Raw genomic sequence first — 26,291 nt, 5'->3', positions numbered from 1 at the left:
ACGTTTTACGAGTTTTTTTTTATTTCATCAGAAAACACGTTTTTCAGTTGCATCTGTAACCAATTTTGCACCGCAGCAATGACGTCTTCATCACCTTTAAATCTTCTTCCCTGTAGTGCTCCCGTTAAGGGTCCAAACATGTGAAAATCACTTGGAGCCAGGTCTGGACTGTATGGTGGATGTTCCAGCACCTCGAATGTCAACTCCTTTATTGCGTCGGCTGTCCGTTTGGCAGAATGTGGGCGAGCGTTATCTTGCTGCAGGATGACACCTCTTCACAGTTTCCCACGACGTTTGGATCTGATTGCAGGTTTTAGTTTCGTACGCAACACATCACATCCACCATACAATACAGAACTGGCTCTAAAGCCTCGTTTACGCTGGGGCGACGTCTTACCACATTGTGGCATGCTACAGAAATGGGGCGTGCGTCGTCTTGTAGCATGCTACAACAGGCAACATCTTGTGGCGTACGTTGCATGCGGCAGGTTAATTTATACCAAAGCAACAGAATTTGTGCCACACGTGTGTCGATCTTGCAGTATAAATGGCGATAAAGTATCGCAGCGGCGGCCTACTTGGTACTTGCACATGCAGCTAACAACGGAAATGAAAACCAAAAGAAAAGTAAACGATGGTGGAAGATTATTTAAAGAAGGTCCAAGAAATATTATCCTAGGAACTAGAAGCAGACGATGGTGCGTTATTTAGTAATGTGTGCTTTCGTCCCAGGCGCGTTAGTCCGCGCCATACCGTTGCCAAAAGGTGGCCTAACGGTGAATGTTCGCACAGATACCGGGCCGGTCACCACCCTGTGTCAGGCCCCGGGGTGAGAACTTCAGCCCCCAGCTCACCCAACTCTGCGGTACGACTGCTGCGGTATGACTGCCACACTACTTCCCTCGCAAGCTCGCAAATAAACAGATGACGCACCTTAGACGAAAGCAACAATGACAACATGAGAATGATGATTTAGCTCTAAATGTTTTGAAATGCTTAACTACTACATAACACTTTTGCAAAATTAATAAGCAAACATATTGATAGTATTAATAGTAAGACTGTATTAAAAACTTTCAGTGTTCGGCTCCACAAATTTAAATTATATGTAAAGTTTTACTCCAGTGCGTGGGAAATTAACATCCCAGGTTGGGATGCATAAACTACAGCCAGAGGAGGGGATGGTCTGATGCAGAGGGGGGAAATCTCCCCCCATCCCCCCCCCCCCCCTGCAAATCGCACACTGGGTGCAGCAGTACTACTTTACACTTTCACTTTTATTCAGGCGGCAGCGGAAAACGGCGAGCTGTGGGTAAGGAGCAGTCGCTGCAGTAGCTGTAATGTCCTAGCGTGTCCAAGAAAATATGCAAACTACGCTGTCTGGCTTTCTGATTATCGGATTGAGGGAAACTTCACTACCAGAACCGTGAAATCTCGGCAGGTTTCGTTGTGAGGTGCACCTGTTCGCTGGTCTCGCCAAACCAATTTCACTCACAGGCAGGGCGGTGCGTGCGGGCATTGTCAAAAGTCAGACGGTCGCCTCAGGACGAATAAGTTCACCCGCATGACACACGATATGTCCGCCATAGTATGCAGTTGCACTGCTGGTATGGCTGGAAACTGCCACAGACCGAAAGTCTCACCCAGTAGGGAAACAGCTAAAGTTCTCAACCAGGGGAGCACTAGAAGACGAAATCCATCAAAAAATCTCAACCTTCCGCACAGGCTCAGTACGGGAGCCGAATTAGCAACACGAAAATGGCCCCACATTGCAGAAACCAGTCAGAGTATCTTCTACTCATCAATCTCCACTCTGGACTGTTCTGTTTGCCTGGTAACCAGTCCAGATACAGCACCAGTGTTACAGAACTGGGGGCGGAGGGGAGGGGGGGCGTAGTGGGGGGGGGGGAGGGCAAGCCTTTCCTTTGTGTATACTTCATTTACATACGACTAGAATTTCTTCAGATTTTCTACCAAATTTCGAGACAATGTTTCGTTGTGGAACCAATTAAAGGCGTCCTACCCCCCTTAAAATTAATGCCCTACTTGTGACGGAACGCCATTCCAAAGTGTCCCTGTCAAAATCAAGCCCAGGTTACGAAAGAACTAGTGTGAAATGTGCGTGGGCGGTGTGTTCTGCGGGCCACAGCACATACGCCAGTGACATTTGTCGAGCCACGTGGAAACCGCAGCGGTGTCCGGTCGCCGACTAATTGCGCCGGTTTGTTATTGCTGCAAACTTGTCCGCGTACGCCGCGCTGCTGTTACCATCTGTGGAGAGAAGCCGGTGAATCCCCACAGTGACGGCCAGCCAAAAATGGGTTAGTGAGGGGGGGGGGGGGGGAAAGGGGAGGACAAGCCTTTCTTTTGAGTATGCTGAGAGAAGCCAATCAGTGCCTCTCAATATTTCTTGTATGAAAAAAGAAGACTTCAGACCAGGGAAGCGTCGTTCTCGCAGTAAACATATGACCACCATTACAGAGTGGTCTAATCTGTTTCTGAAAGAAGGCTGTTAAGCTTCCCAGACAATCGTGCCCATGAAACAGTTGTCTTTGCCGCTCACTGACATAGACTGACGACTTCCTGGAGTCAGAGGGGGGGGGGGCAGGGGGAGGGAGGGTTACAGTTCTGCCTCCATTAGACAGGTATACTAGCCTCTCTGTCTGCTTCGTGCCAGGTTCTAATATGAGAATGCGCAGAATTTTATGACCTTAGCATGGTTTGCACAAAAACTTAGTTTACAGCAGTCTCTCTTAAATTGCTTTCTCCACCCACTGGCCGTCTTCTGTGACCGACTGGCGCCTGGCTCAGGTAGAATGTTTAGCGAGCCGTTGCCCTTCTATCCGATCCTACGTAGAAGGACTGAACACTGTTTCCCATCATCATTTGCGCGGCTAGATCACTGCGCTCGGCATTTATGGCCCCTGATATTCCAAAAATGGCCCTAATCACTATGGGACTTAACGTCTGAGGTCATCAGTCCCCTAGATTCAGAACTACTTAAACGTAACTAACCTAAGGATATCACACACATCCATGCCCGAGGCAGGATTCGAATCTGCGACCGTAGCGGCAGCGCGGTTACGGACTAAAGCGCCTAGAACCACTCGGCCACAGCGGCCGGCTCCCACTTAGCCATCTGGGTCCATGTCCTTGGCCACCTCCACTACGAGCCCCCGGGTACAAGCTCTCTACAGTCTACACATGCAATTACAAGAACATTCTGCCCACAATTTCCTCTTGTAGAAAAAGTCATTAAGCACACATAGCGAATTTAGTACAAGGGAACACTGAGGTCACGCCCTAAAATATGAATGTTAAAGTGACTCACAATGTTGTTAAAGTGAGAGACTGGCATGCCATCTCTCAACAGTACCTTCACCACAATGCAAAGGAAGTATTCTTGTCTCTTTTTTAATGTGATTGAGCCTTGCTGCGGCTCCCGTTGGTGCTGTTTGTAGATTTCCGTCCTCTGTTGGAGGCCAGACGGTATCGTATGGTTGGCATGGTTGCGGTTGTCTGTCTTCTTCTTCTCGTGTTGACTGGCGCCACTCGGTTTGGCAAGCTTTGCCTGCCCGCTAGTGGCAGCAGCGGCAGTTATCGATATATAGTACAGGGTGTATACGACCCGGGACATCCGGGAAAAACCCGGGAATTTTTTCATCGGGGACACATCCTGGAAAAACCCGGGAATTTTTTAGAATTCAGGGATTTTTCATTGTTTTAGATTTCAGTTAGTTTTGTAGGTTTGACGTGATACGCTGACAAAGAACTTTAGTCCACTACTGCTGAACAATACTGCAGCAGTGAAACATAAATCAGAGAATAACACCAAAATAAAAGTTTAGTTGGATAGAAAATGGGTAATTTACACAATGCACAGACCAGTTTGCCGACACCGAAAAGTGTCGAAGGCTTTAGATCGAAGATTATGCAGTACGTTTGTAACAACGAACGTGCATTCGATGTGCGTGACGTCACAATTGTTTACATTTCTACCAGATCACCAGAAAATATTACGAATAGTGGCTTGAGATGCGTTACTTTCAAAGTAAATTTCCATGCAAGATGATTTATGTTACGTGTGAGAATGTGCAGTGAATTTCTTAAATCACAGGGCGTTATAGCTCTCATTCAAAACGTAACACTTTGAGGATCAGCCATTTGAAAACTATCGGGCCCAGAAGATAAGTCATTTATGCCACTATTTAAAATTTTACCGGCACATTTGTATTTTATATGACTTAACATGTAACACACGCTAAAAAAAGACCGAGCTTCAGGTTAGTTTTCATATTTAATGTTGTTCTTCCATAGATAAAAAATTATGCAATCGATGCCAAAAAGTGTAATTGACCTTCAAAAAAATGTGCTTAATGTGTTACTGAGCAGTGTCACAAGTCTCTTCATGCCAGAACACTTCGACTTTTCTACGCAACTGATAATCATTTTGGCACGATTTTAATTGCCAAATTAGAGCCTGTTAGTAGGCCTACGGACTTCCTATCATTGTAGGACTAATAACAGTGGATGCCAATAGAGGATGCAATTCTCGTTCGTACATACACATCTGCTTACGAGTTAACCGGTGTAGAAACGCACTTTGCTGAATTGAGCGAGCTCGGCGTAACTTCGTAACGTAGGCGCCGCGGCCTGTCTTTCTCGTAGGCCTCGTGCTCTGAATAACTGCCGTCATTCGCTAGCGAGGTCACGTGACATGAGCTATGACTGGCTGACAAAAGTGCATCGCTCAACGCAATCTCTATTTTAGAGTTTCGGAAGCTACCGTGCTGTAATTTGTGGAATTTGTGTACATACTTTCGCAATACGAAAATAATTGTCTCGCATCAAACAACTTTCCAAACGCATTGTTTTTCCAGGATTTCGTTTCCTAAAGTGGTTGGACGTCCTCCGCCGGTATAAGACCTTTACGATTCAAAGGACTGATAGGTTTTACAGCTCCGAGGGAAAGTATACTGTTACTTAACCCGGTTGTATTTTCACCCGCTTTATACGCAATTTCATCCGGGAGAAATTGTGTTTTTAACCGGGACATCCGGGAAAACTCCGAGAATTTTTTTTCCTTGTCCACGTAGACACCCTGTAGTAACTGTTGCCCTATCTTTGGGGGTGACGTCGTTGTTTTTCCGGGTCGTGTGAGTGGGCTAGTTCCGTAGTGGGGACAGGAGGAGCCAGGCTCGCACAGTTCAAATGGCTCTGAGCACTATGGGACTTAACATCTGAGGTCATCAGTCCCCTAGAACTTAGAACTACTTAAACCTAACTAACCTAAGGACATCACAGACATCCATGCCCGAGGCAGGATTCGAACCTGCGACCGTAGCTGTCACGCGGTTCCAGACTGTAGCACCTAGAACGCCTCGACCACCCCGGCCGGCAATACGCACAGTGCGTGAACACGCCGGGACCGCTGGCGTCATGCATGGTCTACTGGGTGGAAGGGCTGTGGTCGCGAGGGAGCAGGACCTCGTCGTAAACCGGATCCAGCAGGCTTTAAGATGAGTTCATTTCAGTCCAAGTAGAGAAACCTCCACCACTGTGATATCTCGCGATTCTCCAGTGACTTGGGTTCGTGTCGCTGCTCGTAGTGTAGCCGAGGCGAAGAGCAGCGAGTGGAGTGCTTGGGGAAGGCGGATCTGATTAGCTTTGCTGGACTTCGTATTATTGTTTACTGCATTCAACTTGTTACAATTTCTTAAGTTCAACTGAAACGTCCCCTTAGAACAATTTATACACGACTGTGCTTAACCTGACACACAATATTATTTAGCGCAACGCAATCTGACTTTCAAAAATCCCTACAAAAGAATGGCCCTGACTAACACTAAACTATACCTTTCACAAATAACTTATCTCACAAAAATCTTCATTACTCGAACTACTGCAATACAGCGAGCGCCACTATTGCCAGCTAAATAAAAGATTCAAACTACAGAAGGCACTAACTACTGATAGGGATAGTTAGCAAATGAAAGATATTAATAGAGAACAAACAATGTATTTACCTTAATAGTCATAATATATATATAGCAGTTCATGACAAATTACAAAACTCCGCCATCTCTCTCCCCACATCCACCACTGCTGGCGGCTCACCTCCAACTGCGCAACGCTACGCGCTGTTCACATCCAGCTGCCGCTGCCCAACACTACAATGGCAGACAACAATGCAAACTAGCCACAGACTGCACACAGCACAGCCAGTGATTTTCGTACAGAGCGCTACGTAACGTTGCCAATAAGAACATATAAACAGCCTACTTACATAAAGAAAACATAAACAGCCTACATTAATCAGGTGTATAGACATAAAAATATTTCTCGTCATTTCGTTAGGCATTTCAGTAAATATCATAAATTAAGAGCTCCACAGTGTAATCATATGTTTTCAAGTTCGACCATGTCGTTTTTGCGATGCTTTCTACAAAGGAACGTCAATAGCGAGGATAATGGCCTCTTTTTTTCTCCAACTAATGCCTTTCTTTTGTCAGACGACTATGTCTCAGCTGGGCGTCCAAGACGCATTACGTCAAGGTCACTTACCTTGATTACCGAAATATTTACGACAGCAGTTTCTGCGACAGTGGCAGTCTCATATAAAAAAATTTCACAGGTTGAGAATTTGTGTTACAAATGTGTAGAAACAAAATCCTATAAATATAACAGTGTCCAAAACATTTTCACCTGCATTGTGATACATTCACGCATTTACATACACATTTCATAACTCTTAAAGTACGATTCTTGGTTTCCAACATCCTTTTTCACAAGTCAGAGTCCCAGGGGACGTTTCACAACCAGCGGTAAGTTTTCTTGCCTGGTGGCCGCTAACGTCCCAGTTACCTGTCGTGGGGGTCAGTGTATGTAACGGCGGTGTACGTTTCCTCGTCTTGCCGCTGCTGTCCGGTAAGGCGTGTAGTTTTGACAGATTTCTCGATTGTAGGCTGGTTGGTGATTCTTCAACTCTGGTGGTAGTCATTCCTTTCTCGTCCAGGGCGCTCTAAACACAGTATTCTGGGGATGTAATGAAGACCACCGCTTCCGACTTTGGCGTATTGTACCATCATTGCATTTGGTTTATCGGATGTCAGGTATCATCAGCAAGATTATCATCAGTCATTCGTCAGACTGCCACTAGTCTGAGTTACCATCTTATGAAGTGACTGCAACTCTTGGCTGCCTATCACATTGCTCACAAATGTGTTTGTTGCCGGGCCTTCTCAGAGGACGATTCCTGCAGCACCCTCTGTGGCCCGTTGGTTCTTATAAGACGTGTGTTCTAAAAAGAGGTCTGATGACCAGTAGTTCAGTGTAACGCTCCTTCAGCCCACGCCTTCTGCGGGTATAATCTGCCTCAGAACCCTTTAAGGAACTTATGTACTAGTCCTTGTGTTTTATTATTGTATTATTTATTACAATGCCTTGTAATGCCTACTTCTACATCTACATCTACATCCATACTCCGCAAGCCACCTGACGGTGTGTGGCGGAGGGTACCTTGAGTACCTCTATCGGTTTTCCCTTCTATTCCAGTCTCGTATTGATCGTGGAAAGAAGGATTGTCGGTATGTTTCTGTGTGGGCTCTACTCTCTCTGATTTTATCCTCATGGTCTCTTCGCGAGATGTACGTAGGAGGGAACAATATACTGCTTGACTCTTCGGTGAAGGTATGTTCTCGAAACTTCAACAAAAGCCCGTACCGAGCTGCTGAGCGTCTCTCCTGCAGAGTCCTCCACTGGAGTTTATCTATCATCTCCGTAACGCTTTCGCGATTACTAAATGAGCCTGTAACGAAGCGCGCTGCTCTCCGTTGGATCTTCTCTATATCTTCTATCAACCCTATCTGGTACGGATCCCACACTGCTGAGCGGTATTCAAGCAGTGGGCGAACAAGCGTACTGTAGCCTACTTCCTTTGTTTTCTGATTGCATTTCCTTAGGATTCTTCCAATGAATCTCAGTCTGGCATCTGCTTTACCGACGATCAACATTCCATTTTAAATCACTCCTAATGCGTACTCCCAGATAATTTGCGGTATTAACCGCTTCCAGTTGCTGACCTGCTATTTTGTAGCTAAATGATAAAGGATCTATCTTTCTGTGTATTTGCAGCACATTACACTTGTCTATATTGAGATTCAATTGCCATTCCCTGCACCATGCGTCAATTCACTGCAGATCCTGCTGCATTTCAGTACAATTTTCCATTGTTACAACCTCTCGATACACCACAGCATCATCTGCAAAAAGCCTCAGTGAACTTCTGATGTCATCCACCAGGTCATTTATGTATATTGTGAATAGCAACGGTCCTATGACACTCCCCTGCGGCACAACTGAAATCACTCTTACTTCGGAAGACTTCTCTCCATTGAGAATGACATGCTGCGTCCTGTTATCTAGGAACTCCTCAATCCAGTCAGACAATGGACCTAGTTATATCCTTAAAAAAAAATCTCACGAGATACATAAGGATGCTTGTATGTACGTCTAGTTAATAGTTCTGGTCGCCTTCTGGAAAAAATCTAGCAGTGTAAGCGTTGTGTTACAAGGTTACCATCATCTTTTTCACCCGTTTGGTGATCAGTTGCTTGTTTTTCTAATTAACCTTTGCTATTACATTTGCTGTTTTACAGTAGGTTTCTAAATTTTTTGTATTATTGCCGTTCCTAGCGTGTAAGGCCTCCAGCTGTGATTGTGATCATTTGTCTTAAAATTCTAATTTGATATTTGTATTTTAGCAGTAAGACTTAAAACCTTATCTATTACCATTCCTGGCGGCTGATGCCCTCTGCTGCGTTTGTGGTGACTCACCTTTAATATTTCAATACCTGTAATTTGTAAGTTGCAACGAGTTTCAGAATAATCTTAATTTATTGCCATTCCTAGCGTGTAAGGCATTCTGCCCAGATCACAGTGGCTTGCTTTTAAAACATTATCTGCTGTATCCGTTTTTAATGGTGATTTGCTAAACTATAACTCAATGAAAACGCTATTATTTACACAGTTGTTTATTCCTTCATTAATAATGTGAGGTACTTTTATTTATTGTTGAGTCTGGAATTACTGGTTTGAAATAAATTGTGTGTCACTGTAAAAGGCAACCAATAGTAACTTACGAGGTGCATTCAAGTTCTAAGGCCTCCGATTTTTTTTCTAATTAACTACTCACCCGAAATCGATGAAACTGGCGTTACTTCTCGACGTAATCGCCCTGCAGACGTACACATTTTTCACAATGCTGACGCCATGATTCCATGGCAGCGGCGAAGGCTTCTTTAGGAGTCTGTTTTGACCACTGGAAAATCGCTGAGGCAATAGCAGCACGGCTGGTGAATGTGCGGCCACGGAGAGTGACTTTCATTGTTGGAAAAAGCCAAAAGTCACTAGGAGCCAGGACAGGTGAGTAGGGAGCAAGAGGAATCACTTCAAAGTTGCTATCACGAAGAAACTGTTGCGTAACGTTAGCTCGATGTGCGGGTGCGTTGTCTTGGTGAAACAGCACACGCGGAGCCCTTCCCGGACGTTTTTGTTGCAGTGCAGGAAGGAATTTGTTCTTCAAAACATTTTCGTAGGATGCACCTGTTACCGTAGTGCCCTTTGGAACGCAATGGGTAAGTATTACGCCCTCGCTGTCCCAGAACATGGACACCATCATTTTTTCAGCCCTGGCGGTTACCCGAAATTTTTTTGGTGTCGGTGAATCTGTGTGCTTCCATTGAGCTGACTGGCGCTTTGTTTCTGGATTGAAAAATGGCCTCCACGTCTCATTCATTCTCACAACCGACGAAAAGAAAGTCCCATTTGTGCTGTCGTTGCGCGTCAACATTGCTCGGCAACATGCCACACGGGCAGCCGTGTGGTTGTCTGTCAGCATTCGTGGCACCCACCTGGATGACACTTTTCGCATTTTCAGGTCGTCATGCAGGACTGTGTGCACAGAACCCACATAAATGCCAACTCTGGAGGCGATCTGTTCAACAGTCATTTGGCGATCCCCCAAAACAATTCTGCCCACTTTCTCGATCGTGTCGTCAGACCGGCTTGTGTCAGCCCGAGGTTGTTTCAGTTTCTTGTCACACGATGTTCTGCCTTCATTAAACTGTCGCACCCAGGAACGCACTTTCGACACATCCATAACTCCATCACCACATGTCTCCTTCAACTGTCGATGAATTTGAATTGGTTTCACACCACGCAAATTCAGAAAACGAATGATTGCACGCTGTTCAAGTATGGAAAACGTCGCCATTTTAAGTATTTAAAACAGTTCTCATTCTCGCCGCTGGCGGTAAAATTCCATCTGCCGTACGGTGCTGCCATCGCTGGGCCGTATTGACAATGAAAGCGGCCTCATTTTAAAACAATGCCCATGTTTCTATCTCTTTCCAGTCCGGAGAAAAAAAATCGGAGGCCTTAGAACTTGAATGCACCTCGTATTACGGCCACGTCCACAATCGTTACCGAATCCTGCCTTCCCTTGACTACCAGGTTTCAGTGATTTGGTTGACTGGGGACTTTCCCGACTTGGAGGTTGACGACCTGTGAGTCCAGTAGTTAGGAAAGACACTAGAATGAACTGTCCATCACCTCTGATTTTAGTCCTAGAATCGAGGGACATCCTTAGTCACACCCTGTGTGGGTTTTGGAGGTATCGTTCAACCCTTGACAATCTCACTCTGCTAGAAGCAGAATCCCAACAATCCTTCCTATGATACTACCTGGTGGCATCACATCTTGGAACAGCTTCACCAAGGGCACTTCAGAGGACGATTACCAATTATCATACAGTCCTCCTTTTCCAGACGATTTTCTCTATATTGATCGGTGATGTTCTTCCCGAACGAGTCGAGCAAGGAAATGGGGTCCCTCGAGGACCTCTTTTAAGTGTAATTCTATTCGTTACTGCCATCAGTGGCATTACATCCAAAGTTAAGTCTGCTGTTCGAAGTTCATTGCTTGTGGACGACTTTGGCATCTTCTGCTCCTCTTGGAACGTACGTTCGTCACTTGCAACTTACGATTAGAGGAATGGGCAGATGGCAAAGGTTTTAAATTTTCTTCAGAGAAATGTGTTTTTGTTAATTTTAATCGCTCATGTCACCCTTCTTACCCGCCTCTCCTTACGATAAGGAGCACTGTTCTTAATCCTAAAAGATCAGTGATGTTTTTGGGCCACACTTTCGATGGACGTCTCACGTGGTTACCACATCTACAGTCTGTTGAGGCCAAAGGTTCAAAGGCATTGAATATTTTAAAATGCCTCATTCGCAGGTCATGGCGACCAGACCAAATATGTCTGCTCGAGTTTTACAGGGCATTTGTGCAATCCCGCCTTGAGGATGTTTGCACAGTTCCTGGCTCAGCATGACCATCTTAAGATAAGGCATACTGTTCATGATGAGAGGGTTCATTTGGCAACAGGAGCGTATAAGATGAGTCCAATTCCCAGTCCCTGTGTTGAGTCTGATGTACCACCACTTTTCATCTGGCGGTGGGTCCTCATGATGCATCATACCGGCCACTATGGCCGAGTGGTTCTGGGCGCTTCAGTCCGGAACCGTGCTGATGCTACAGTCGCAGGTTCAAATTCTGCCCCTGAGCATGGGTGTGTGTGATGTACTTAGGTTAGTTAGGTTTAAGTAGTTCTGAGTCTAGGGGACTGATGACCTCAGACCCTTTTAATGCGCCTCTCCTTACGATGAGGAGCACTGCTCTTAATCCTAAAAGATCAGTGATGTTTTTGGGCCACACTTTCGATGGACGTCTCACGTGGTTACCACATCTACAGGTTGTTGAGTCCAAAGGTTCAAAGGCATTGAATATTTTAAAATGCCTCATTCACAGGTCATGGCGACAAGACCAAATACGTCTGCTCGAGTTTTACACGGCATTTGTGCAATCCCGCCTTGAGGATGTTTGCACAGTTCCTGGCTCAGCATGACCATCTTAAGATAAGGCATACTGTTCTTGATGAGAGGGTTCAGTTGGCAACAGGAGCGTATAAGATGAGTCCAATTCCCAGACCCTGTGTTGAGTCTGATGTACCACCACTTTTCATCTGGCGGTGGGTCCTCATGATGCATCATACATATGGCCGAGTGGCTCTAGGCGCTTCAGTCCGGAACCGCGCTGATGCTACAGTCGCAGGTTCAAATTCTGCCCCCAGGCATGGGTGTGTGTGATGTACTTAGGTTAGTTAGGTTTAAGTAGTTCTGGGTCTAGGGGACTGACGACCTCAGATGTTCAGTCCCATAGTGCTTAGAGCCATTTGATGCATCATGCGTGCATCCTACCCTTCACACTACAATCATCGGCATTCCATTGTTGCTCGCCCTCCACTGGAAAGACGACTATTTACAAACAGACCACGAGCAACCAAGCTTTTCAGCATTTGCATGAGCCAGGACTTGGTGGCTCTTGGTGCAGACGCTGTTATTATGCTTCATCGCCATTGGAGTCGTTCGTTGCCCTGATTAATACGGAGACCGAAGATTATTTTAGATCTATCATTGCGCCAGAAGATTTTCACTAGAGCCTCTGTTTTTGAGTCGATGTTTTACAGAATTATAGCCGAGCACTTTGACTGTGTGGCCGTTTACACTCATGTGTGTAAACAGGATAATTCCGTCGGCTGTGCTGTGTTATTTCCAAACTGTGTCGTCAATATTTGATTGCCTGGTACATTCGCAGTGTATAATGCTGAATTATATTTGATCTTGAGGCTTCTGGAGAAGAGCCTTCCTGCTGCCAAATTAGTGACCCGTGGTGACTCCCTAAGTGATTTACAGACTGTTGATCACGTTTGCAGCCGAAAAATATCTTCAGATGATTCATGAAATCCTTTTCCACTTACAGACGAATGGAAAGGATGTGTCATGCTGCCGGGTATGAGGGCACATTTGACACAGTTGTCTGACACATGGATTCTTTGTTCGGCAGGAAGACGCATTGGTATGCAGTGCTTGCGGTGTACTGGCTTCTGTATGCCACATTTTAACTGAACGCGTTTCACACCAAGCCATGTCAGCCGAAAACCACTTTTCAGTTGACCCGCTATTTTACGTGGTGATGAATCCTATGTGGTTCATGTTTCAAGATTCTGTATATCTGGTCTTCTCAATAATGTTTTAGGTAAAAGATTTTGCCGGCCGCGGTGGTCTAGCGGTTCTGGCGCTGCAGTCCGGAAACGCGGGACTGCTACGGTCGCAGGTTCGAATCCTGCCTCGGGCATGGGTGTGTGTGATGTCCTTAGGATAGTTAGGTTTCAGTAGTTCTACGTTCTAGGGGACTTATGACCTAAGATGTTGAGTCGCATAGTGCTCAGAGCCATTTGAACCATTTTTGTAAAAGATTTTAGTGTTCTTCTACGGTAGTTGCTTCATCGTTTAGTTTTCAATTGATCATGTAAGCACAGTTCCTTGTTGCACTAATTTAGGTGTTGTATGGTTGTAGTCGAAATAGTTTACTCTCATACTGCCCTGAGGCATCCGTCTTTTGCTGTTTTGTGTGACAGTATGAGTTAGAGAGTCGCAGGATGGATGCAGATTCCACTTTTTGATTCACATTTTGTTGCATGCTTCTCAAACTGATAACCACACGTTTACTCTTTTAGTTGAGTATGGGCGCTGATAACTTCACAGTTGAGGCACACCTGTGCGTGTGTTTACAGGGAAAACATTTCAAAGCCGCTAACAGTCCTGTGCTATGGGCCTATACACTCCACTGAAAGGATGGCATGAGCGGGGAAAGAGCCAAGGGGGGTGTTTCTATGTTTGTCAGTAATAAACACCACTCCACGGGTCCCTCCTTGATGACTGACTTTCAAGCAGCAGATTTTGCGCTACATGTGGGTCTAAAGATCACTGTCTGCTCCCTTTATTTACCTCCACAGGATACAATAGATTCTGTGGCTCTCAGAGGCCTTGTTGAACAACTCCCCCAGCCATTTCTTCTACTGGGTGATTTCAGTGTGCATAACGTATTTATGGGGCTCGGTCTGTTCTTGCCCCAGTGGTCGAGCCTTGAAGAACCTCATGATGTCTCAGGAGCTGTGCATCCTCAACATAGGCAGCCCCACTCATTTCTTGGCTGCTACTGGGTCATCCTTTCTTTCCACTCTCCAGTCATTCTAAAGTCAGCGCAGTGGCAACCCAGTGATGACCATTTCAGTGACCACTTCCTACTGTGGATCCACCAAATAGATGGAGGACTGCTTCAACAGAAGCCTCCGAAATGGATGGTCAGCAGAGCTAACTGGACCCTATTCAGTCTGCCTTTGGTTGAACACTGCTACAGAGTCCAGGAATTGGTGGACCACATTACATGAATGATCCATCATGTGCAGAGTTATCCATCTCAATGTCTTCAGGCCATCTTGAGAAGCAACCTGTATCTTGGTGGACTGGTGAGCGCCACAGAGCAATCAAGGAAAAGCGTATGGCTCTTCGACTGTTCAAATGACTCCCAGCAGAAGATAACTTTAGAGCTTTTCGAATCGTGGGAGGCAAGACCCGGCGCGGAGTCAAGGAGAGCAAGAAAATGTCATGGCAAGCGTTCCTGGACTCCATCAACCAGTACGATTGTTCTACAAACGTATGGAAAGCCACCAAGAGCATTTTGCAGTGATTACTGCCAATGCCTACCAGGATCTGGCTTTATGCCGGTACATGCAATTGCAGAGAGGGGCAAGCTGGACTTGAGATCCCACAATTCTGAGTCATACAACTATCCTTTCTCCATATGTGAAGTGGAATTGGCGCTGTCTCAGACTCATGGCACTGCACGTCGTCACGACAAAATCCAGTACTGTACTCTTCGACATTTGCCAGCAGTATCAAAGGAAATCCTCCTCGAATGTTTTAATTTGATGATTCAGACATGTTCATTTCCCAGATCGTGGAGAGAGGCAATATTGGTACCTCTCCTCAAACCAGGAGTGGACCACACAAGTCCCAGTAGTGTCACCTTAACGAGCTGTGTGTGAAGGACCCTACAGCGAATGGTTAACCGTCGTCTAGTTTGGTTGTTAGAGACCAGAGAACTCCTTAGCCGCTCTCATTGTGGATTCAGGAGATTTTACGTCCACTGTCGACAACCTGACCCTGCTAGAGCCAGCTATTCAGCAGGCTTCGCTAGGTAAACATCAATGTCTTGGTATCTTATTTGACATGGGTAAGGCATTCGACACTACTTAGTCATCTCTCCATTTCAATACACTCTTTCCCGTCTAAGCGGTTATTTAGGTCCTCATTGGAGACATGCCATTGGATCGTTTTGAGCAGGAGAATGATGTCCCTCAGGGCAGTCTTTTAAATGTTACTGTACCCTCTTTGCCAGGGCAATAAACAGTATCACATCCACGACAAGGAGTCCTGGACAAAGCTCCTTATTTATGGACGATTTTGCTGTGTTCTGTTCCTCCTCTAGAGTTTCAGCAGTGACTGTTTTGTTTCAGCTTACAACGCAGATGTTGGAAGAGTGCGCTGCCGAGACACGTTTTCGGTTTTCTGCAGATAAATGTGTGTGTGTGTTAACTTTAATCATGCTCCCTGCATTTTTAATTTATCTGATTTGGGTCAAATGGTTCAAATGGCTCTGAGCACTATGGGACTTAACTTCTGAGGTCATCAGACCCCTAGAACTTAGAACTACTTAAACCTAACTAACCTAAGGACATCACACACATCCATGCCTGAGGCAGGATTCGAACCTGCGACTGTAGCAGTCGCGCGGTTCCGGATTGGAGCGTCTAGAACCGTTCGGCCACCAAGGCTGGCTATCTTACTTGCATATGAAGAATACTGTTTAGTGTTTTAAAGATTCAGTGCATTTCTGGGCCTCATTTTTTTATCTAAATAGTCGTGGATACCACACTTGAGAGACATGATAGCCAGAATGCAGAAGCCACTGAGTATCATGAAGAGCCTTAGCCACAGGTCTTGGGGACCCGACAGAGCACATATTGTGCAGTTTTATAGGGCTTTCGTGTGTTTGCACGTAGATTGTATGTGCACAGTGCGTAGGTTACAGAGGCCTTCTTACCTGAAGAAAAATGGTTCAAATGGCTCTGAGCACTATGGGACTCAACTGCTGAGGTCATTAGTCCCCTAGAACTTAGAACTAGTTAAACCTAACTAACCTAAGGACATCACAAACATCCATGCCCGAGGCAGGATTCGAACCTGCGACCGTAGCGGCCTTGCGGGTCCAGGCTGCAGCGCCTTACCTGAAGATCATCGACCACCATGTGGGGATTAGGCTAGCCATACATACTGACAGGACCAGCCACGTACCCAGTCTCATTGTTGAGACTGGGAAACTGCTGGTCACTCTCCAGCGGCAGCTCCTCATGGTGCGTCAGGCATGTGAGTTCCTCACCCCTTGGAATCACCTGGATACCATACTGTTGCTCGTCCATCTCTGGAATGATTTTCTCCTATCATGCTATAGTAACAATGCTGTTTGGGATCCTTGTGCAGTGTGTGCTGCAGTCACTTTGTGTGGAACATGTACGACCCCAACTCTGGGGTTTTTACTGCTTACCAGGATGGCCACAGCAGAGGCCCAGGGCCAGCGCAGTGCAGTAGAGATTGCTCATCTGCATTTGTTTTTAATACAGTGTTATCTGCCATTGTGAGCACCACAAGGCTATAGCTGTCTTTACAGATGGGTCGAAACAGGGAGACTCCATTGGCTTCTCTCTTGTTTTCTCTGATCGTGTCCTCGAGGTCTGACTGCCTCGTGACCTTGTTGTCTTCAAATGGTTCTGAGCACTATGCGACTTAACTTCTGACGTCATCAGTCGCCTAGAACTTAGAACTAATTAAACCTAACTAACCGAAAGACATCACACACATCCATGCCCGAGGCAGGATTCGAACCTGCGACCGTAGCGGTCGCTCGGCTCCAGACTGCAGCGCCTAGAACCGCACGGCCACTCCGGCCGGCCTTGTTGTCTTCGACTGTATGCTATCTGACAGGCATTGGAGCAGATGAGGCGTGATTCGAGTACTAAATTTCTTGTCTATTCCAATTCTCTGAGTGCCCATCACTCTCTACAATGCTTTTGTCCAGCAAGTAGTCCAAAATATGCAGGACACTCTCCTTCAGCTACAATGGCTGGGAAGGAAGAGTCTCTGTACTGACTACCAGGGCATATGGATATTGCTGGGAATGAAACGGCAGATGTAGCAGCCAATGAGGCGTGTAGTGATCCTCAGTTATTTTAGTGTGCAATCCTCCTGCGTGCTCTCACCTCAGTGTTGACTTACGGAGTCATGCTTCAACGGGAAGACAAGTGGTTCGAAGGGACTGACAATAAGTTGTCTCTAGTAAAGCTCACTACATTGCAGTGGCGGACTTCGTTTCAGCCTCGAAGACGTGATGGTATTCTCATTACTCGTCTTCCCATAGGCCACAGTCCTCTGATGCATGGCTTTCTGCTCTGACCAGAGGACCCTCCAACGTGTGGTGATGGTGGCGTGCAGATCACTGAGCGCCACATTTTACTAGACTGCGTTTTAACCTCTGGACAAGAGGTCAAAGGCAGATTTTATGGAAGACCTGCCGTTTGTTTTAAGCGACGTTCAAATGAATGCAATGAGAGTTTTACGGTTTGTGATCTGTCCAGTTTGTTTCAAATATTTTAGGGTGATGTTCTTAATGTGTTAACAGATTGGCTGTCTCGCCCACGCTTTTTTGTAAGTGTTCAGCGGGATACACCATCCCTATGCGATTGCTTTAGCTCCTCTGCCGTTTTACATCCGTTTTCACGCAAGGGGTAGCAACTTTCGCTATTTCTCCTTGTTTTCCATCGTGTGAGATGGAGTGATTGTGTGAGTCCACACGAGTGATGGTGTGAAAGAGTGAGTGACTGACAGTGTCAACGTTTTTAGCCCTTTTACCCACAATGGTGTCTTTTAATATTTCTAAGGACGCTGTGCGACCACACACCCGCCAAAAACAAAAACAAAAACACAACAACCATACAAGCTAGTACACAGTTCTATGGGACAAGGTACTGTTGACAGATGAAAGTAAATCTAACAGATTTGTAAATGATGGCAGAATTTTGGTGTGCGGACGATGATATACTGAGCTGCATGCGAACGCCGGCCGCTTGGGCCGAGTGGTTCTAGGCGCTTCAGTCCGGAACCGCGCTGCTGCTACGGTCACAGGTTCGAATCCTGCCTTGGGCATGGATGTGTCTGATGTCCTTAGGTTAGTTAGGTTTAAGTAGTTCTAAGTCTAGGGGGCTGCTAAGTCCCATAGTGCTTAGACCCATTTGAACCATTTTGCATCCGAACCACATTCACTCAACAGTAAAGCATGATGGTGGAGGAATTACGGTATTGGGATGAATGGCTTGTGTTTAGGCGCTGATTACTACTTTCAACAAGAGAGTTACCCTTAGCATGCAGCGGGAGCTGTTCGTCCGTGGTTGTTGTACCATACTGCCCATGTTCTTAAGTGTCCAGCAGAGAGTGCGTCTTTGGGGTATGCTTGAAAGAACAGTCATAAATCATTAAATACATACACCCATAATGTTACTAAATAACATCTCTGGTTGTCATGTTTATCTGTGATAAACAAAGCTATTCTACATGAAGGATGGTGTACGAATAGTTTTTTCCATGATTGTAGTTGGTACCAGTGCAAAGTGGCTGAGATTGTGAGATTGTACACCAGCAGAAGCACGGAAAGTTTCAGACTGCCCAGGGAATTATCGTCACATGAGTAGCTTGCCGATAACACCAAAACACAGATGGCTGCATCTTGAGGGATGATGATGACGTCCCATAATCCAAAGAGCGTAGGGGACGATGCGCGAGACCCGCACCGCCGACTAGGCAAGGTCCTAGCGGAGGTGGTTTGCCATTGCCTTCCTCCGACCATAATGGGGATGAATGATGATGTTGAAGACGACACAACAACACCCAGTCATCTCGAGACAGGGCAAAATCCCTGACCCCACTGGGAATCGAACCTGGGAACCCCTTGCGCAGGAATCGAGAACGCTACCGCAACACTATGAGCAGCGGACTCTTGAGTGATATGGTGCTCAGAAGCGATGGAGTGCTGATGGATGGGAACCTACTGTGCTTAGTCACCAATCACGCTTCTGCACTGCTCTAAATGCCCACCGTCAGCGAATGTGGCGCCGATCCCACACTTCAAATGTTCTGGACACATGCAGTCGTGTTGTTCCAGGCACCATAGTGTGGGGAATCTGTAGAGTCTTGTACCACAAGGAAGCAAGGAAGAGAAGGTTGTTATTAGTGGCTGGTACCCTCTTACTACAACACAAATGCACACTTGGGTTGATACATTTATTTATTTACATGAACTGTAAACATTTTCTTGACTTCAATAGAGTCCATGTTTTGTGGTGCAAGCTCCTCAGTAATAGTCCTCTTGCAGACTGACTTAATGTCCCACTGTAGTCACTAGTCTAGTCTCTGTGTACTGTGATAGCCTGTGATGAACGACACCTGCCGTGTGAGTAAACTGAAAGGTGCCAAACTGGATGATTGAGTGAGCGAGACCCTCTGGTCAGCGGCGGCGGCCTCAATACACGCTGTCGAGAGGGCGTTGGCGGCAAGTTGCTTGTGGGTGTGTCTTTGGCCTCTCTCGTGATGCATGCGCTTGATCCACCACCTACTAATCGATCTTCGCGCTTCATTTTTGCCGACCGGTATGTTGTCGACAGCTTACACCAGCACAGAATCACTGGACGTGTGTTCAGGTCATGGCTAGCAGTGATTGAGGGAAATATGACAACATAGCAGTATGTAAGGAACGTACTGCATCTTCATGCCTTACCTGTCATGAGACAGTATCGTGGTTCCATTTTTCAATAGGACAACGCTCGTATACAGACGACATGTGTGTCATGCTCTGTCTGCATAACGTTGAGTTACCCCTGTGGACAGCAAGATATCCAGATCTGTCGCTGGTGGAACATGTGGGATATTGGCTCATATGTAAACTCTGTACCAGTGCCAGTATCAAAGATATTGAAGGACCACTGCAGTAGTTTATTGTCATCTGACATTTCACGAAATCCAAAGAAATTCTGGTGGAATGTCAAACCTGTTAGCGGCACCAAAGTTAGTGCACAGTCCCTAGCGAATAAGACATGAACTGAAATTGATGGTAGCAAAGCAAAAGCTGAAATGCATAGCCCCGTTTTCAGATGTTCCTTTACGAAGTAAAACTCAGGAGAATGGCCCCAATTTAATCCGCGTGCAACTGAAAAGATGAACGGAATAGGTATTCGTGTCTGTGGTGCTGAGAAATAGCTGAAATTGTTAAGACTGAAGAAAGCTCCGGGACTTGATGGAATTTCTGCCACATTTTATACTGAATCTGTCATTCAATTAGCCAGCTCTTTAACTGTAAGCTACCGTAGAACGAAAAATCATTCACGGTTCTTGGGAAAAAGCACAGGTTACACCTGCCTACAAGAAGAGGAGGAGAAGTGACTGGCCGGCCGCTGTGGCCGAGCGGTTCTAGGCGACTCAGTCTGGCACCGCGCAACGGCTACGATCGCTGGTTCGAATCCTACCTCGGGCTTGGATGTGTGTGATGTCCTTAGGTTAGTTAGGTTTAAGTATTTCTAAGTTCAAGGGGACTGATGACCTCAGACGTTGAGTCCCATAGTGCTCAGAGCCATTTGAACCAATTGAGAAGTGATTCACAAAACTACCATCCAGTATCCTTGACATCAGTTTGTTATTGAATCTTAGAAGACATTCTGAGCTCAAACATAATGAGGCCTCTTTATCAGAATGACCTCCTCTGTGCCGACCAGCATGGATTACAAAAACATAGATCATGTGAAGCACAACTCTCACTTTTCTAACATGACGTACTGAAAGCTTTGGAGCAAGGCGCCCAGGTAGATGCAGTGCTTCTTGATCTACGAAAAGCATTTTAGTCAGTATCGCACCTTAGCTTGTTGCCAAAAGTACGATGATATGGGGTATCGAGTGGAATTTGTATTGAGGACATTTTGGTAGGGAGGACACAGCATGTTATTTTGGATGGAGCGTCGTCGTCTGATGTAGGACTAACTTCAGTTCTTCTCCAGGAAAGTGTGTTGGGACCCTTGGTGTTCATGATTTATACACTCCTGGAAATGGAAAAAAGAACACATTGACACCGGTGTGTCAGACCCACCATACTTGCTCCGGACACTGCGAGAGGGCTGTACAAGCAATGATCACACGCACGGCACAGCGGACACACCAGGAACCGCGGTGTTGGCCGTCGAATGGCGCTAGCTGCGCAGCATTTGTGCACCGCCGCCGTCAGTGTCAGCCAGTTTGCCGTGGCATACGGAGCTCCATCGCAGTCTTTAGCACTGGTAGCATGCCGCGACAGCGTGGACGTGAACCGTATGTGCAGTTGACGGACTTTGAGCGAGGGCGTATAGTGGGCACGCGGGAGGCCGGGTGGACGTACCGCCGAATTGCTCAACACGTGGGGCGTGAGGTCTCCACAGTACATCGATGTTGTCGCCAGTGGTCGGCGGAAGGTGCACGTGCCCGTCGACCTGGGACCGGACCGCAGCGACGCACGGATGCACGCCAAGACCGTAGGGTACTACGCAGTGCCGTAGGGGACCGCACCGCCACTTCCCAGCAAATTAGGGACACTGTTGCTCCTGGGGTATCGGCGAGGACCATTCGCAGCCGTCTCCATGAAGCTGGGCTACGATCCCGCACACCGTTAGGCCGTCTTCCGCTCACGCCCCAACATCGTGCAGCCCGCCTCCAGTGGTGTCGCGACAGGCGTGAATGGAGGGACGAATGGAGACGTGTCGTCTTCAGCGATGAGAGTCGCTTCTGCCTTGGTGCCAATGATGGTCGTATGCGTGTTTGGCGCCGTGCAGGTGAGCGCCACAATCAGGACTGCATACGACCGAGGCACACAGGGCCAACACCCGGCATCATGGTGTGGGGAGCGATCTCCTACACTGGCCGTACACCACTGGTGATCGTCGAGGGGACACTGAATAGTGCACGGTACATCTAAACCGTCATCGAACCCATCGTTCTACCATTCCTAGACCGGCAAGGGAACTTGCTGTTCCAAGTGGACAATGCACGTCCGCATGTATCCCGTGCCACCCAACGTGCTCTAGAAGGTGTAAGTCAACTACCCTGGCCAGCAAGATCTCCGGATCTGTCCCCTATTGAGCATGTTTGGGACTGGATGAAGCGTCGTCTCACGCGGTCTGCACGTCCAGCACGAACGCTGGTCCAACTGAGGCGCCAGCTGGAAATGGCATGGCAAGCCGTTCCACAGGACTACATCCATCATCTCTACGATCGTCTCCATGGGAGAATAGCAGCCTGCATTGCTGCGAAAGGTGGATATACACTGTACTAGTGCCGACATTGTGCATGCTCTGTTGCCTGTGTCTATGTGCCTGTGGTTCTGCCAGTGTGATCATGTGATGTATCTGACCCCATGAATGTGTCAATAAAGTTTCCCCTTCCTGGGACAATGAATTCACGGTGTTCTTATTTCAATTTCCAGGAGTGTATAAATGACCTTGCAGATAATATTAACAGTAAAATGAGGCTATTTAGCAGATGATGCAGTTATCTCTAATGAATTACTATCAGAGAGAAGCTGCATAAATATACAGTCAGATCTAGTGAAGATTTCAAAGTGGTGCAGATATTTGCAACTCGCTCTACATGTTCAGGAATTTAAAATTCCGCTCTTGACAAAACAAACAGAAAAAAAGGTAATATCCTATTAGTATAGTTTCAATGAGTCACTGTTGGAATCGACCAACTCATAGAAATATCTGGCTGTAACACTTCGTACGTATATGAAATGAAATGATCACATAGGTTGTCACTGCACATGTAACGACTGTATTGACGGTTCTGTGGCTCAATTCTTCGACTGTTGGAAGATGTGTTTTCGACCTATTTGCCACATATTTTTGCGAGTTTGTATTTATCTACACCTTTGTACACCCAGTTTAATAGCCGGCCGAGGTGACCGAGCGGTTCTAGGCGCTTCAGTCTGGTACCGCGCGACCGCTACGGTCGCAGGTTCGAATCCTGCCTCGGGCACGGGATGTGTGATGTCCTTAGGTTAGTTAGGTTTAAGTAGTTCTAAGTTCTAGGGGACTGATGACCTCAGCTGTTAAGTCCCATAGTGCTCAGAGCCATTTGAACCCAGTTTAATAGATCTTCACTATGACTTCACTTAACAGTATCTAATTATACACATGTAAGTGACGTTATTTCGATACTCATTAATATGACATTGGAATGACATAATGATGTTAAATTTTGGTCCTTCTCAGTTTGCATGCGTTCGTACAAATATTTTGTACTTGATAATGTCTGAAGAAATTTGTACAAATGGCGAAAATATCATTCAGACGTTGTAGACATCTGTTTAAGAACTTGGGCATTCTGATTATTACTTCACAGTATATTTATTACTTCATGAAGCCTGTTGTAAATAATCCATCGCAGTTGAAAAAGAACAATGACGTACATAATTACAATAACAGAAGAAAAAATAATATCCTGATCATTACCCCACATTATTGTTGTCTTTAGCACAAAAAGGGGTACACAACGCTGGACCAAAATGTTTGATTACTTACCTATTGATGTAAAATGTCTGACAGACAGCAATGTAAAATTTTAAAACAAACGGAAGAAGTTTCTCCTTGACATCTCCTTCTGTTCTGTAGAAGAATTTGCATTATTGCAGCGAGTTACAGACTGTGAGTAGAAATTACTATCCCACGTATCTATATTCAAAGAAAAACTTATAAATATTCAGGGTGTAAACATATTTAGAAATTAATTTGCGATGTGTTCGTAAAACGACTCGTACCACATCATTACAATTTATCGTGCAAAATGGTCCATGGAACATGAAACTAACTGACAGAACGAAGATGCTTGTAAATAATGTTGGTTAATTAACTCAGAAACGCCACAAAGCGATAGAATGAAGGATCTAGCTTTATACGTAACTAAATTTTGAAGTCAGTATTCCATTGGCTACTATTTTCGCATTAGAGGTTTACAGACGAAACAATCCCCCTGAAAAAAAACAACAAAGATGTTGTTTAATCATTGGTATTGTAATAATGTATTACTCTTCGTTTATGCGATCCAATAAGAATAATGTAAATGACTTACGAGACAAAAGATGACTGAAAATGCCTCTGTGATATAAAACGGAAACTAGTTCGTGAAAAAATACAGCTTATGGAATGGAATCCTTCTACAACAAGTTAGAAACTTTGATAAAATGTGTCATTTTCTTATATTTTTGGAAATAATGTGTCTGAAGGCACCACATTAATTCATTGGACTTGCCGAACTTTGATTTTCCTATTGTTACAAGATTTAGTAGACGCATGCTTGTCCAACGGAAGTGCCTCAGACGAACCGTGGATGACTGGTTTCCAAAATCAAATTACACTAAATACAGCTGCTGAGTCAAAAGATCTCGTGTTTATTAAACATACATACCTGTGAGAATTTGTGTTCTGTGGCCGCAGAAACGCGCAGTCGATTTGACCCCAGTGTTTTTGGTACTGCGACGGGAGTAGCTGCCATGTTTGTTGATGGCATTACCTCCTGGTAGCTCCCGTTGCTTCGTCTTCTTACTTCATTTCCCGGTTTTGTCAACATACTGCACGTTGGGGATGGACACATTCACGTTGCTCGCTATTCGAGTTGTCACGAACTGTTGCTAAGCAATTGCGTCGTCCGTTGCGGAGACCACTGCATTTTTGAGAACTGCGTCACTTCGCGACATGCTGTCGTCATCTGAGACGGTAGCAACAGTATGAACCACGCAATTAAGGAAGCTTTTGAGAGATAATATCAGGGACGTAACTGGGGTGGGCCAACTGGGACCGAGGATAACATGCATTTGAAATGTTAAAAAAAGGAATAAATAAGTAAAAATAAAAAGGAGAAGAAAAAGTTGAGTCATTAGTAAAATCGATCAATCAGGAGAAGTTTTTCGCTGTGTAAAAGATATGAAAGAATTCTTTGGAAATCAGTCTGCAGTAGAATGTGAACATCAGTATGTTAAACGTATGGAAAGGGACTAGGTGTGAGTACGTGTTTCAGCCAAAGAGACAACATATTTAACGCGTTGCGCCAGCAAATTCGTCTTCATCTCCAAACTTAGGGAAGATTCTCTGGCGTTAAGAATCTGGCCAGCGTAATTCCTATGACTAAGGAGTGTAATAACCGAAGTATAGCAAAACCTCTTACAAACGTAATTCAATACTGTAGGTTTGTTACCACGTTGAGATTCAGTGTAAATTACGAGAGGGAATCGGTATGGCAGCTATGGCCTTTCCATCAGAGTTGGGCGTTGTAAATAGGTATGACCTCTTCGGAGTGGGGTTGTCGGAAATTAAGAAATGGGTGGGGCTGGCGGTTAAGGAAGAAAATATTTGACCTTTGTTAATCATTTCTTAGTCGAGAATCATTCATATGATGTAGAATATGTAGTTTTACAATCTATCGAGAAAAGCAGAAAGATGACGCTACTGGAAATAGAGGAAATCAAGAAACACATGACACATAATGTCTGTCTAGTATTAAATGATTAGACACAGTTTCTATTTGCGCCCTTGTTAAACTAAGTTTCCTCTACAAACACTACGTACAAAATGTAAATGCATTTTGTTTCTCATTATATGTTAAACGTATCTCCTCATAAAAACTTTTTAACACGTTTTTAGTTAATGTAATTATTGTAATGTCTTCCTACGTAAACACTCCAAGATTTTTGTATCTTTTGTACAAGTAATATCTCTGTAAGTGACACGTCATGTTTATCAGTGTTTGTGACATTCATTTGTCACCTGAAGATGACCTGAGAAGCCGAAAGCCTGTTCGTCACCAAATAAATATAATTTAGCAGAACATTAGGAAGAGTTCCCCGTTTTAATATTAAATGAGGAAAGTTTATGTCATCAGAGATGTCATTGGAGACAAACTCGGACGGAAAAAGCATGGGGAAAGAAATCGGACTTGTCTTTTCAAGGCAACCATCCGTCCATTTTCCTTGTGTCATCTGAACAAGCGGTTGGGAACCCTTCGCCCGATAAAGATTTGTACCCCAAGACTGGAAAGTTGCACAGATCACACCAATATCTAAGAAAAGCAGTAGAAGCACATAATTCACTAAATTACACTAACGTCGACATGCAGCATGAATCTGGAACACATACTGCGTTCGAACATTATAAA

The sequence above is a fragment of the Schistocerca cancellata genome, chromosome 12, assembly GCF_023864275.1.
Source record: "Schistocerca cancellata isolate TAMUIC-IGC-003103 chromosome 12, iqSchCanc2.1, whole genome shotgun sequence".
Lineage (NCBI taxonomy): Eukaryota > Metazoa > Arthropoda > Insecta > Orthoptera > Acrididae > Schistocerca > Schistocerca cancellata.
This window is presented reverse-complemented; position numbering follows the sequence as displayed.